Source organism: Cotesia glomerata, linkage group LG1, assembly GCF_020080835.1.
Source record: "Cotesia glomerata isolate CgM1 linkage group LG1, MPM_Cglom_v2.3, whole genome shotgun sequence".
Taxonomy (NCBI): Eukaryota; Metazoa; Arthropoda; class Insecta; order Hymenoptera; family Braconidae; genus Cotesia; species Cotesia glomerata.
In genome coordinates this window covers 20,426,539-20,441,698 of record NC_058158.1, presented here as the reverse complement: position 1 = coordinate 20,441,698, position 15,160 = coordinate 20,426,539, and positions in this window count along the sequence as shown.

The window sequence follows — 15,160 nt, the reverse complement described above, 5'->3', positions numbered from 1 at the left end:
TGGAGATAACACGTTTTTAACGATAGCTTCAGCCTTAGTTCTACCACAACGAATCTCTTTGCTAACCATTGAATCATTAAACATTTTTGAACTCAGTTTAATTCCACAATCAGTACTTAAATAGCTGTGATGATGTTGGAGACCATGATAAACAGAAGCAACTTCAATTTGAGCCTTCTTGTTATCAATTGCTGCTGATTTTACTGGAGCAAATTGAGTTATTAAACAATTTTTTTGTCGTTCAGATGTATTTTTTTTGTGCATCATAGAATTCATATGTTTAGTCAAAGCAGTTTCACCATCCCATTTGATAGTAAATTGAGATGAACAGTAAACGCACTTAACTCTTTTTTTATCAATTTTTCTCATCCAATCCGCATATAAATGATTTTTTTCCATCTTTCGTTGAAAGATGTTTCGTACTTAACTTTTTTTTGTCTTGGCTGTTCTGCCATTTTTAAAAATTGCACTTTTGTATTCAATAAATAATTTTAATGATAATTTGTATTTTTTGTTAAAATTATAAAATCTCTGATAAGATAAAACTATTATTTAGCAGCTACCTGAAAAAATACATGATATATGAGAATACATATTAAGGTTATAAAATGTCATTAATTTAAAAACCCGAAGTTAATCAGGTGATGATAGGTATATAATGAAAATGTATGATATCAATACTTACATTTAAATAATACTGATCATAAGTGATGCCTTAAAACTAATAATCACAAAATAATTAATTAAATATTCTACATTTTAAAAGTGCGAATTTACGTACGTCAACAGCAACATTATTTAGTTGTGAGAAGTACGTACTCGCAAGCGTGAGAATTCAAAATGCGAAACTTGATTAGCGCGACTAACGCGCTCTATATTCTCGTTAAATTATTATTATTAATATAGTTCCGTACATTTTGTTGCGACAGAAAAAAAAACTGTATTTTTTTCCTAAAAGTAAAAAAATCCGGAGATTATTTTTGTAAACTGGAGTCCGGAGAATACATTATTTTTCTGGAGTCTCCGGACTAAAACCGGAGAGTTGGTAACCCTATTAAATAACCATAACTTTTTGAAAATTAACTTAACGGGATGTTTTTTTTTAAGTTTTCGGTTTTAAATGTACTTTTTAGAAAAAAAATCAAAATAATTCGGGTTCATATTCATCGTTTTTTTTTTAATTTTGGAATAAAACGAAAATTTCGGGATGGTTGTCATTTTTGATTTTTTTTTTCTTTTATAAAAAATCAGTAATTTCTGCGAATTTTCTAAAATTTTCAGTGCTATTTTTTTTCTTTTTTTCTTTTTAAAAATGGGAATAAAAATTTTTTTTAACTGTTTATTTTTCGTTTTACCACTCTGAAAATTTTTCAACCGATTTTGAGAACTTCAAAATCCGAGAAAAAAACAACAACAATTAAAAGTTACATCTATAAGATTTTATTATTTTTCAATACAGTTAGATCAAAAATTAAAATACGCATTGAGTTATTTTTCGTATTTTCTTTTCCGAAACTAGGTACTTGCAAAAACAAAAAAATTAAATTGTTGTTCGGTCCAATTTGAAGCAACGCATGAACTTTCAAAAATTTTGGGGCAATTAAATTAATTTGAAAAAAAAATACGAAATAATAATTCAATCCTTCTTTTAATTTTTGATCTAACTTTATTGAAAAATAAATAAATCTTATCGACGTCACTTTTAATTGTCGTTTTTATTTTTTTTTCTCGGATTTTGAAGTTTTCTAAATCTGCTGAAAATTTCCAGAGTGATTTAACGAAAAAAAAACATTTTAAAAAAACTTTTGTTTTCATTCCTAAAAAAAAAGTAAAAAGAAAAACAATGCCACTTTGAAAATTACAGGAAATTCGCAGAAAATACTGATTTTTTATGAAAGAAAAAAAAAATCAAAAATGACAATCATCTCGAAATTTTCGTTTCTTTCCAAAATAAAAAAAAAACGATGAATAGAATCCGAATTATTATTTTTATTTTTTTTCTAAGAATTACATTTAAAAACGAAAACTTCAAAAAAAATAGTCAAAAGTGGTCGGTTTGACATGGAATGTCCCATAATATATGTATTTTAAAAATTAATTTAATTTTTTAGCCGGTTAAAAAATTAGCTGATTAGCTTAGCTAATTTAAGTTAACCGGCTAAGCTGATGGCTAGGCTAATAATGACCTGGTTAACTTTTTTGCCGCATTATCCGGTTTAAATGTATAGCCCTACTCTGTAATTGTATTTTAATTACGATAACTTTTAAATGAGTTAATAAAAATAAATCATGACATTCAAATTATTTTCTTTCTATATAATAAAAAGCTAATCAATTAAAATTTAATCCGGCAAAAAACTTTGATACTTTTTTACGAAAAAAATTCTCTAACAAATTTTTTATGAACAGTATCTTATGAAAAAATTGCAATTAAAACTTTCAAATCGTTCACTACGATAGTATAAAAGTTGGAAAAAAATGACTAAATTTTTCATGAATTTGGAATTTACCAAGTTTTTTTGAATGCTATCAATCATTTTATAACATTAATTCATACAAACATCGCAATAAATGTTTAGCAATCACACAAAATTTCCGGTGTGACCATTAATTTAGTATCTGTTTAAATTATACATAATTTGTTGTCTTTATCATTTTTTAATTTTTTTTTATTTCTACATATTTATTTTATTAAAAAACTACAAATATTAAAATTGACGTTATTTACGTGTATATTCAGAGAAGCGTTTTCTATGTTTTCCAGGCCTTTGTTAGAAAAGTTTTATATTATTAATAATATATATTTCATATATTTATAATGTTATTTAATATAATTAGTTAGAAGAATAGTGATAATATAAAATTTTTACCGTCTTATATAATAGCCAACTTTGTTAGTGTATTTTTTATTTTTTTTTTTACACCAAAATTCTAACACCGAGTCATTAACACCACACTCAGTCCAAAAAATTTTTTTCAATCTATAGAAATATTTGTCAATTTGAATATTTTTTAATCTTTTCACATCTCTTTTCCTAATTATGGATAAATTTACTTACATCCTTCAATGCTTTTGTTTCCTGCTTCAATTCACCCATACCCTTCCTCAATCTATATAATTCCATTTCTACTTTTTTGAGCCGTGAATGGATATTTTTTTCCGGAATTTGAGGTCCTTTTTCTTCCTCACACTTCTTTTTTTCTATTTTATCTGTGGAAAAAAAAATAATATTAATGCCCTGCTTTCAAAAGATAATTTTTAATTATTACCCAGCTCAAATTAGCTTTCTTTATCAGGGTATTCCCGATTGAAAATAAATGAAAAAAAGTTGCTCCATGCAAACTACATATTTATTAGGCTGTTTCAAAAAAATCAACAATTTTTTTTTCTTAATTTTATCAAAAATATTGTTGCAAATAGTAAAAAAAAATACTGTGACAGTTTGAGCTCTTAATATTAATATTAAGAAGCGCCGCATCGTAAATTTCAATTTTCCGTTTAAATACCATGGGAACAGCCTTCTTTTAGATTTTCGAATTTTGTAACTCACGTTAGAGATAATATTTTTGAATTATCAAAGTTCATAGTTACAGAAAATTTAACGCTCTATAAAAAAGTTTTCTTACAGTTTTTGGATATATCTTTTTTTTTCAAGAGTTATTTAACATTGAAGTTGGGTCGATCTAAAATTTTTACATTTTTATATTTTCCGGAACAAGCGTCAACATTATGGAAAAATTTTATGAGACGTTTTTCATAGAGAATTTAATTTCCTGCAATTCATCTCTAAAGAAGTTTTTGATATTTTTTACATATCATAAGTTACATGCAAAAAACTAAAAATTTTTGGAAGAAAGTCATTTTACTGCTTAAAATTAATTTTTAGTTTTTTACAAGTAACTTACGATACGTAAAAAATATCAAAAACTTCTTAAAGAATGAGTTATAGGAAATTGAATTCTCTACAAAAAAAAACGTCTCATAGTATTTTCGATAAAATTAGAAAAAAAAAATTGTCGATTCTTTTGAAACTGTTCGATATTTATACATACATGCAAAGAAATTAAAATAATTGAAAAAAACTCTAATTTCATTATTTTTAATCAGTATTTTTGAATATTTAAAAATAGAAAGGGATGGAATGAATTCGGTGATTATAAAGTACTCTGCTGCGTTGCAGCATGAGACGCACAAAAACGAGTTCCTTCTAAAATCCCGACTTTACACCGAACACTTTCGCTAATCTTTATTTCATTTATTTTATATGTATAAAAATTTACTTTAATCATGTCTCGTAAAAATAATCTTTAACTCTTTAATAAATATCATGTCGAATTTTACCGATCGTCTTCTCGCTAACAGCAGACTCAGGATTGATGTTGTTGTCACATTCCTGCGGTTGCTTTGATTTTTTTTTAATATTCACACTACCTATAAAATGAGATTGGATTTGTCAATAATTTGAATATTAATATAATAATAGTAACAATTGTTTTTTTACCTTTCTTTTTTTTTTATCGGGTGACGAAATCTGCCGTGATTTCGGTCCTACTCGTTTTGCTAGAAAAAAAATTTTTTTTATTAAAAAATCTTGTTGTACGTATATTTTTTTTGTAATCGACATATTTACAAATCAGTGAGAAATTAACAAATCTACGAATATATATATATATATATATATATATATATATATATATATATATATATATATATATATATATATATATATATATATATTTTATGTTTTGAAAAACGAATTTAAATACAAGTTCCGGAACAAATGTTAAGATTATTAATTTTTTGTTTTATTCATCGTCATAATTTGAGTATGAATAATTTGTAATTCACAAAATACTTACTATTAATATAATGTATCAAGTACGGATTTGGCGACGACATTATTGATGTCACTTCGAATACTTAATTTGATTTATAGGTTATTTATTTTTAATTAAAATCTATTACTTGATCTAGTATTAACTGGTACCCCTGATAACCTAACAAGTGTTGAAAGTAAACATAGTTGGTACCACATTGTCATCAAGTTTTCAGAAATACACTATTATTATTATTATTATTATCCTATCATCAGTGGCGGGATAAAAAAAAAAAATGTTTAAAAAGGTGACCACTGTTACTAATAATAATAACAACAACAACAACAACGATAATAATAATAATAATAATAATTGTAAAAAATTTTTGGCAATCGATGTGGTTTAAATGACTCGGTGTTAGAATTTCGATGTCAAAAGTACATAAAATACACCAAAAAGTTGGTAATAATAAAAGAAGGTAAAAATTTGAGTCTTTACTTCCAAAATTTTGGCTCGAGGGTAAAAGGTAAGATAATATTGATAGCGACATTTTTTTTAGAGATTTTAATTTTTCTATAAAAAAATTTTCTTTTAAATTTTTGTTATTTCCTATATTTTACCGATAGTAATTTTTAAAAATCTGAAAAAAACTGTCTTTTTACACCGTGCGAAGTTCTCGGAGTCCATTTTCACTCAAAATGACAAATTTTTTACAGTGTATGTATTCTTAAATTTCAAGACTAGTTTTTTAATAATAATAAAATAATAAGAAATAAATAATTCGATGAGAATAATATATATCCGTGTCGCCTACCTCACAATGTGCATATGAATATATATAATATGTGTTTATATTTTTTTATGTACTGAAATAATTAATAAGTATAAATTTTGTTTTAATTCATATATAAAATGTTATATTTTAATTTTTTATATAAATACTTATTGCCACTATATTTTTTCACGTAGGGATTTTCCAGATCCATTGTAATTTCCAGATCCACCCTGATTAAAAATATTGATTTTTTTAACCAGGGCATTGTTGTATAATAACAATACTATTCATTGATGCATCGTATTTATTATAAGTACAGTAGGTGGATATTTTACTTTAGTCATAAGTACGGGTCTGCCGTCATTGATCAGAAATTCCCTCCTATCGTAATATAGTACGAATGGGCTGGAATTAAATTTTTATATATGCTCATATATAATCAAGAATATTACGATTCTTACAATTAATAATGAAATGAAAAAAAATTAAAAAATGTTTAGAATTTTTTAAATAATTAATTACGATAAAAGAAGGTTGAGAACGAAAATTTTGTATACGTCGAATTTTGAAACTACAGAAAATGCCATTTTGGTTTTGGAAATATATTTCTTAAAAACTTACTGTATTTATTAAATTAGATTTAAAAACATGGCGTACTTTTGCATAAGTACATTTATTTAGAGTGTGAAGCTTATGAGAGCGAGACGGAGAAAAAGTAACATCGGCGTGGATGCGAGCAGCGGCAGCGACTGGGGAGCGTACGTGCGTGTGCTACCTACTGTTCATACTTTCTACTTTCCTAATACTTCACCGGCTGGCATCGACGAGAATCGCTTTTATTTAGTGCTAAATAGGAGAATAATTTGTTTAGAAATTTCTTTTTTTTTCTTGAAATTTCCTTCTTGACAACAAAATAATAGTATCAATAATTGTATCAGTTTTTCATTTTTTTGTTACTTACAAATTTTCGAAAAAAAATTTGTTAGATTATTGAAAAGAAAATCACAGCGGTACTTGGAAATCTTATTAACTATTAAAATTTTTTTTTTAAGTTTTTTAACTATAAATAAAAAATAACTTCACTTATGACCAATAAAGTTATGACAGAAATGTATGATGACAAGTAACGGATGTACGATGAAAAGGAACGCGTCCGGTTTTTTAGTGCATGTGTAGTGTGTGTATTCTGTCGCGAAGCTTCGGGCACACAGATACAAATTAACGTGTATGCTGTTATTTATGATACTTTCAGCCACAATACACAGTGCTAAGACTGTTATTTATTCAGGAATTTTTGGGAATATCTGGATAGTGTTATAAATATCAAAATTTTTTGTTATTCCACTCAGTGCTTTTAAATTTCTTATTAATCTTCAAGTAAGTATTGACGGCTATAATTATAACCTGTAACCAGCAACAATCAACCTGTTAGCTGGTAAGAGTTACAATTTACCTATATTTTTGTCATTAATTAATAAAGCTTAAAATTATTATTATTAATTTTTAGCAATTGAGTTATCAAAATCTTCCTTTACTTTTGATTTTTTTGTAAAATTAAGAAAGGAATGAAAATATTGTCTGCTGTCTGCTGATTATGTTATGGAACTAAAATATGTTGACACCTGATAATTGCACAATTTTTTTTTAACAAGTTACGGTACGGTGCAAAAAAAATGCTTCACATTTGTTCTAATAATGGAGTTGTTAAACAAATATACACCACATTTAGACGTCTAAATAACCGTTTCTACATTTCATTTTCATGAACATAACAGTTGTCTGTTGAGTGCGATTTTTCAACAATAATTTTTGTTTCTAATTTAATTAATAAAAAAAAATTTGAACAGGTTGAGATTTTAAGCTCTTCGAGTTTATTTTCTGTTAACTTTAGGGTTATTTATTTTCATTTTTCATATAGGCCCTAGCGATTAAATAATTAAAAAATTCATCAATTCATGTTCTTATTAATCAGAATATTTTCTTTCTTTTGCAGATTTTCTTTTATAGGTTCATCTCTTTTAGGTTCATTTTTTACAGGCTTTGTTTATCAAAGATGGGCAATAAGAAGAATGCAAATCGTCGAGTGTCGAGAAGGTCGAGCTGGACAAGTGTGTACGTACAATCTAATCTTTTAAATTTCATGCTTATTGGTAATTTCTATAGTAATATTTAAAAAATGAAATACCTTTCAAAAATACCTTTCAAAAAGTTATTTTCTTCTTTAGAGATAAAAAAAATTTATTTATTTTTTTTAATATAACGCATAGTAGCCTCAGCTTTATAACCGCAATTGAATACTTGTTTTATATATTTTCACAATTTTCAATGTAGTGAATTTTTAAAGTTTGAAAAATTACTCTTATTTTTTATGGAATGATACCCTTTTGAAACTATGCTTATCGATTGTGATGTTGTTTCTTAAAAAACTTAGTTTCCTAAATGATTCATTTGCGAAAAAAAAATTAATTTTTAAAATTTTCCCTAATAAATTGAAAATGTTCAGCAATTGCGATGTTATTGGTATCACCCCATTTCTCAGAAGACGTTTCCATCAGATCTCGATGTTTTAAAGTTCTTGGAAGCTGCCCTGACTATTATTACGGTGCTATCCTTGTGACTATGCATAAGTGTGCGTATGATTGAAAACTTTCCAATAACATTTGAATGGCTTTACCGATCTGAACGACAATTTGATGGGGCATTACTAAACTTGAAACTTCTACCCTTTTTGAATACATTCAGACCAGTTAATTTAAAGAAACCTAGAAACAGATGTTTTGCAAAAGTGTTTTTTTCTAAAGAACTCACAAACGGCTTAACCGATTGATTCAAATGACTAATCAACTCTTAACCATGAAAAATCACCTCAATTGCCGCTTATTTGGTAAAAGTAGGATTATTTGTTCGATAAATATCGTGAACGATAAAATTCAAAAAAATTATTTTTTTCTAAATATCTTAAATTTTTAGGTATGATTTCTGAATTTTCAATCCGATCTTTCTTTTTATAGCGAGTTTTTTTTTGAAATTCAGAAAATTCCGCGAAATACTGAATTTCTTGTAAATTTTTGAGCTTGAAGTACTAAAAACTATTTTATTAACAGTAGACAGCTTAATATTATATTTTTATGTAGCAATAAACCACAAGTCATGATCACATCAATGATCTACCGAATAATTTAAAAGTTATGTAATAGTATATTACACTACAAGGAAAGTAAAATAAGAAATGTCTCAGAGCACATGTAAAAGAAAATCGAAGATTTTCAGAAATCGGGAAGTTATTGTTTTCACCCCGTTTTGCAAAAATCGAGTTTTCATCAAATCTCGACGTTTGAAGGTCACAGAAAGCTTCTCCCCACGAGGTTGTCACTATGTCTGTATGTATGTATGTATGTATGTGTGTGTGTGTGTGTGTGTGTGTGTGTGTGTGTGTGTGTGTGTGTGTGTGTGTGTGTTTTTTTGTAGGGGGGGGAATCCTTTTTACGGATTCTAGGCATAGCTGTTTGGCCTGGATATGTGGCGACTCGACGCAGCGTCATACTAACTCGATACTAACGCCCCTACCCACTAAACCCCTAACCCTAAACCCCTTTTCCTTCTTTCCTCTAATCCCTCATGGAAAACGCCGTCAGGCATTACTTCGTGAAGGGAGGATCTGGCTACTGCTCTTCCTTCTGGTGGCTAAGGTGTTAACTATCTTCCTTCTATCTTCTGCTATTTGCTCTTTTTCTTTCGGTGGAACGCAAGTCTTTAAGGACTTCTGTTGCAAACGTGTTGGTAGCATTCCAGGCAGCTTCTGATGACAACATTGCTTCTACTAGTGAATCTGGTTGCATTCTCTGGTTCAGGATCCTCTCCAGTTCTTCACGCTGTGGATCGAAACGAGGACATACAAAGAAGACGTGCTCCGCGTCTTCAGCAGCTCCCTGGCAGGACGGGCACTCCGAAGAGTCATCGTGCTTGAAGCGGTGTAGATACTCTCGAAAACACCTATGTCCCGACAACATCTGCGTAAGATAGTAATTGACCTCACCGTGATTCCGGTTAAGCCAAATGTCGACCCGAGGTATGAGACGGTGCGTCCACCTACCCTTCTCTGCAGCATCCCATTGTAGTTGCCATCGGCCTATGCTCTTCTGCCGTTCTTCAATTCTAAGTTCTTCCGGGCTCAGTGCAGTTGACCTTTTTCGTTGGTAAAGGGCCCCGTCTTTCCTCTGCTAGAACTCTAAGAGGTAGGGTTCCAGCAACGACGCACACTGCTTCTTCTGATATAGTGCGGAAGGCACTAGCTACTCGTAGGGCACTCAGTCGGTATATTGGTCCAGCTTTTCTCCATGATTCTTGGGTTCCCAGTGCTCATCAGCCCAAATGGATATTCCGTAAGTGAGCACTTATGTGACTACTGATGACAATAGTAGCCTCCTGCTCTGCATTGGGCCTCCGATGTTAGGCATCAGCCGTGCGAGACTAGCCCTCACTACTGACGCTTTGGCACTGACATGTTCCACCGGCACTGACATGTTCCACCTGCTGTTTGAAGTTGAGTCGTGCATCCAGCATCACTCCCAGATAACGGATAAATGGTTGTGATGTGATTTCTTGTTCTCCGACTCTCAACTTGATGGTTTCTACCGTTTTTCTGCTGGTGATGAGCACTGCCTCAGTTTGATACGTGATAAATATTTTATCATATAAATTTATCATATAAATACTTAATAAGCAGAATAATTTATAAATTAAATTCGTATAAATGTCCTAATTGATAAATTCTATAAAAATTCTAGTTAAATAGTTAAATTTTTTACAAATTAACAGAAATATCAAGTGGCCAAAAATGGTCCTAAGATGGCCAAGACCGGTATTTCCACCCTATGTATCCATAATATTTTAATAATTTTACCTCACATGGATATTAATTCTACTCGATTGATTAAATTTACTTTAGTTTTAAATTATTCTTAAATAGAATAATCTTGTGATCCTGGTCTATTGGTCGTTAGCCAGGCCGACAAAAAAAAAAAAAAAATCAAAATAAAATCGTCGAAATACAACGAGGGCCGGAAGTGTATCCTCGCTTATAATTTGGCAAAGTCCTTAAAGCAAGAGCGTAAACTTTGATATTTTGTAGTCAGGGTGCAAATTCGGCTTTACTTTCGACATAACATCACACTTACTGATAAATGTTTAAAATCAACCACCTGTTCAACGATAGCCGTGTATTATTTACAATAATATGTAGGAAAAATTTCATTTCGTCTATACGTACAACGAAATTATATAGAATCAACGCAGGACTATGAAATTAATTTTCAACCCAATTGCCGTTAGCAATCAGTATCTAACACCCGATACTATTTCTTCAAGTTTTTCGACATACTATTTTTTATAACATGTCGGATATTAATAATTTTTCTTAGTCGACAAATGAGGGTGAAGGAGGCCGTCAAGGATGCCGCAGATGAGAAGATGACGGAAGCTGAGGATGAAGAAGAGGTGAAGGAGGTTGAAATTGACGAGAAGGTTAATGAAAATATCGCAGATACTTTACTCATTAACAGTAAGGAGGTCAGTCGTGATACTGTTAATAATACTGATAATGAAGCCATAATTTGTGGTAAAACTCCGAGCAGGAAAGAAGAACCGCTTCAAGCGTTTACTCGCTATGAAATGATGTCTGAAGAGTTGGATAACACGCAATATTTTGACAACATGGTACGATCAGCAAGTGAAGATTGCTCGGAAAAAGATATAACTGTTCAAGTTGAAAACATAGTGACTCATTCATGTAAAATGCAAAAACGTTCAAGTAACTTCGATCATACGTATTGTAAGTCTAGTGACAACAAAAATCATTTTTCTGATACTAATCACGATAGTAATAAAAGCATGATTAAACAAACTGAAAATGAGCCTTACTACAAAGAACATATCACAACCAGACGGATTTTAGATTTTCCTTGGATTGAGCATGAATTACATGAAGCCTTTGATGATAATCATGCGGGATCATGTCAGGGTCTTTTTCGTGATCTCCAATTGTTACGCTGTACTGATCGTGCATTATTGACTCAAATGTTTTGGCAATGCAAAAAATGTTTTAAGACTGCAAGTATTTGGTCCAAATCACAAAAGTCGGTATATTCCATGTCCTTAAATGAAAGTGCTGTATTAGGTACCTTGATAAGTGGTATAGGTTATACGAATTTAAAAGAACAGCTTGCGACTACGAATATTCATGTCATGACAGACAAAACATATCGAAAGTATCGTGATAAGATTGAAAATTCAATTCTTGGGATATCACAAAAAGAAATGGATGAAGCTGCATAAATGGAAAAGCAGTTAGCAATAGAAGCAAATGATTTTATCATCCACAATGGTACCAAAATTCCTTATATTACTGTTATAGGCGATGGAGCTTGGTCTAAATGATCATATAAGAATGGAAGGTATGATGCGCTATCTGGTTTCGCTACAATTATTAGCTCACGCACAAGAAGGGTACTTTTTTGCGGAAAAAGAAATAAATACTGTTCAGTTTGCGCTGTTGCTTCGAGAAATAAAAAAGATCCAGCTCTGCATAAATGTTATAAAAATTATGCTCGTAACGAAACATCTACAAGTATGGAAGCAGATATAATTCTCGAAGGTTTTAAAAGTAGTGTTGAATCACACGGATTAATTTATAAATGTTTTGTGGGAGACGGTGATAGTAATCTCCACCAGTCTATCGTGAATAATAATCCTTACAAGGAATATGATATTGAAGTTCAGAAAATAGAGTGCAAAAATCATTTTTTTCGTAATTTCTGTAATCACATAGTGAATGCTTCAACGATAAAGATTCCTGCTTCAACAGTAATGAATATTACGATTTTACGTCAATGTGTCAAAGAAAGCGCTCGAAAAATGCGGAAATAGGTAGAAAAGAATGTAAAAGATATCATAGAGAATAAATAATGATCGAGCAGAACAAATTAAGCAACTGGGTGATATTCTCACGAATATGCCAAAACTTTTCTTTGGTGACCATAGTAAATGTCCTGATGAAATTGCTAGTGATTGTCAAAAAATTAAAGAAAATGTCATCGCAAGTTTGGAAATCTTTGGGATCTATCCGATAATTATTCAAATCATTTCAAGGTTGTCTAAACATGCGGACAGTTTGTTAGATAACGTTACAACGAATAAAAATGAAGGGTTAAACTCCATAGCAAACAAAACATTGGGAGGAAGACGTATCAATTACAGTCAGCGTAATGCATTTAATTTGAGAGTATCCGTTGCTGTAATCCAGTCAGATACTCAAGAAGTTGGAACGAAAATTCATCAATACATGAGTTTGGAAGTCCCATCAGAAGTAACGAAGTTAGAGCAAAGCAAACAAGCTCAGGTACTTTGAACTGAAAAGTCCCGAAAAAATAAAGGTAGGTCGTATCGGCGATTTTTCGGCGCTGATAAATCATACGGTAAAGTCGAAGAAGAAGACATGCCTTTGTTTGAATATAATCAAAAAAAAGAAGAACACTTTCAGAAATTAAAAGACCGACAGAAAAAACGCGATGAAATTATGAATGAAACAATAGATCAAGCTAATTCACCGAATTGGCATCAATATCGTAGGGATATAATTACTGCGTCCAATTTTGGATCGGTTTGCCGTCGAAGAGAAACAACTTCATGGTCATCGTTGGTAACCAAAATTGTCTATCTAACAGTAATTAATGTTAGTTCAATACAATTTGGCCGTGAATTTGAAAAAACAGCTTTGAAAGATTTGGCAAAAGAACTTAAAATGGAACCAGATGAAATTAAACCCTGTGGTCTTTTCATCGACAAAGACATTGAATTCTTAGGTGCCACGCCAGATGGTCTTATTGGTGAAGAATCAATTGTTGAAGTTAAATGCTTAGAATCCATAAAACATATATCACCTAATGAAGCACTAGAATTGAAAAAGCCACCTATGACCAAAATTTTTGATTTAAATACAGGTAACTTGAAAAAAACACACGATTATTATTATCAAGTACAAGTGCAGTTGCATATCACAGATAGACGGTATTGCTATTATAATGTATAAACCCCAAAAGGCGTAAGGTACGAAATCATTGAAAGAGACGATCATTTTTGGAAAACGAAAATGGAACCGCAACTCATTCGATTTTATAAAGAATGCGTACTTCCAGAAATCATTGACAGTCGAAAAAATCGCAATATGAAAATTCGTGAACCGACTTTCATTCTTAAAGCCCAAAAAAAAGCTAGAGCTGCGAAAGAAAGTGAAACTCAAGTAAATTCAACAGTTAATGAAAATTTGGAAGAAAAAATCGTAGAAACGTCTTCCACGTTGATTAAAAAACTCCATAACTGTTTGACATAACTGAAAGCACAAATCTTAAAGAGATAGAAATGATTTGGCAGGAAGAAAGTGAGATCATTTCTACAATTTGCAATAATATTGAAAATTCTATCCAAAATGTTGTCACAGATAGTTTCAATTATCCTATTGACTTGAATTTATCAAAATATCCATTAAAAACTGCTAACTTGACTGCTAATAATGCTCATATAAACCATACACTTAATAATAATTCCTCTTTGGTAAATGTTCTCGCAGATGGCAATTGTTTGTTCCGATCAATCGCTGATGTTATTCTATGTGACCAAGAAAAATATATTGACATAAAAATATATATAATTAATAATGTTTTATGCAATAAGGTTAAATACGAACCGATTATTTATTATAATGGTATTCCTGTTTCTGAATGTGTAAAAAACAACGATTCAAACTTTTCAACTGTCGATGACTTTCTACGCAAAATTGCACGAGAAAGAAAGTGGGGCGATCATGGTTCTCTCTATGTTTTACGTAGTGCATTAAAAATTAATATAATCGTTGTTGGCGTTGATAAATCAACTCATGATCTGATTAATATTCTCAAGTATTCACCTTCTATTGCACGATCGACAATCCCTGTGACGTTAGTAAATGAAATACAATGTCATTTTATTGCAGCTCGCAGAAAATCGGATTCTTGTAAATTCGATGTGCAAATTTGGAATAATAAAAAAATCAATATGGTGAAAGTTGATGAAATTCTAACTCATTATTGCAATAAATTTCATAATAAAATTTCTGAGATTCTGAAGAAAATATATGACAGTAAAAAAAGTCTACAACAAATTGAAAAAATTTTTGATGACAATCATCAACTTATTTATCTTCTCTGTGGCTACATGCAAAACATCAAAGTAGATAATAAATCAAGCTTATCTAATGATGATGATAATAAGAATTTGACTTAGATTTAATTCCGAAAGAATGCCTTGATATTTTTAATATCCATGACATTATTGGGGATGGTAATTGTTTTTATCGTTCTATTGCGAAACTATGGCTAAGCGATGAAATCCAATACCCAGAAGTTAAGCTTTTTATGATTAATCACATTCTTAACTACAGACATTATTACGCGGTATTATGTAAAGCAAATACCATTGCAGTCGTCACTGAGGTCAATGGTTAGCCGTTACCAAATCCAGAAATAAAAGATTTTA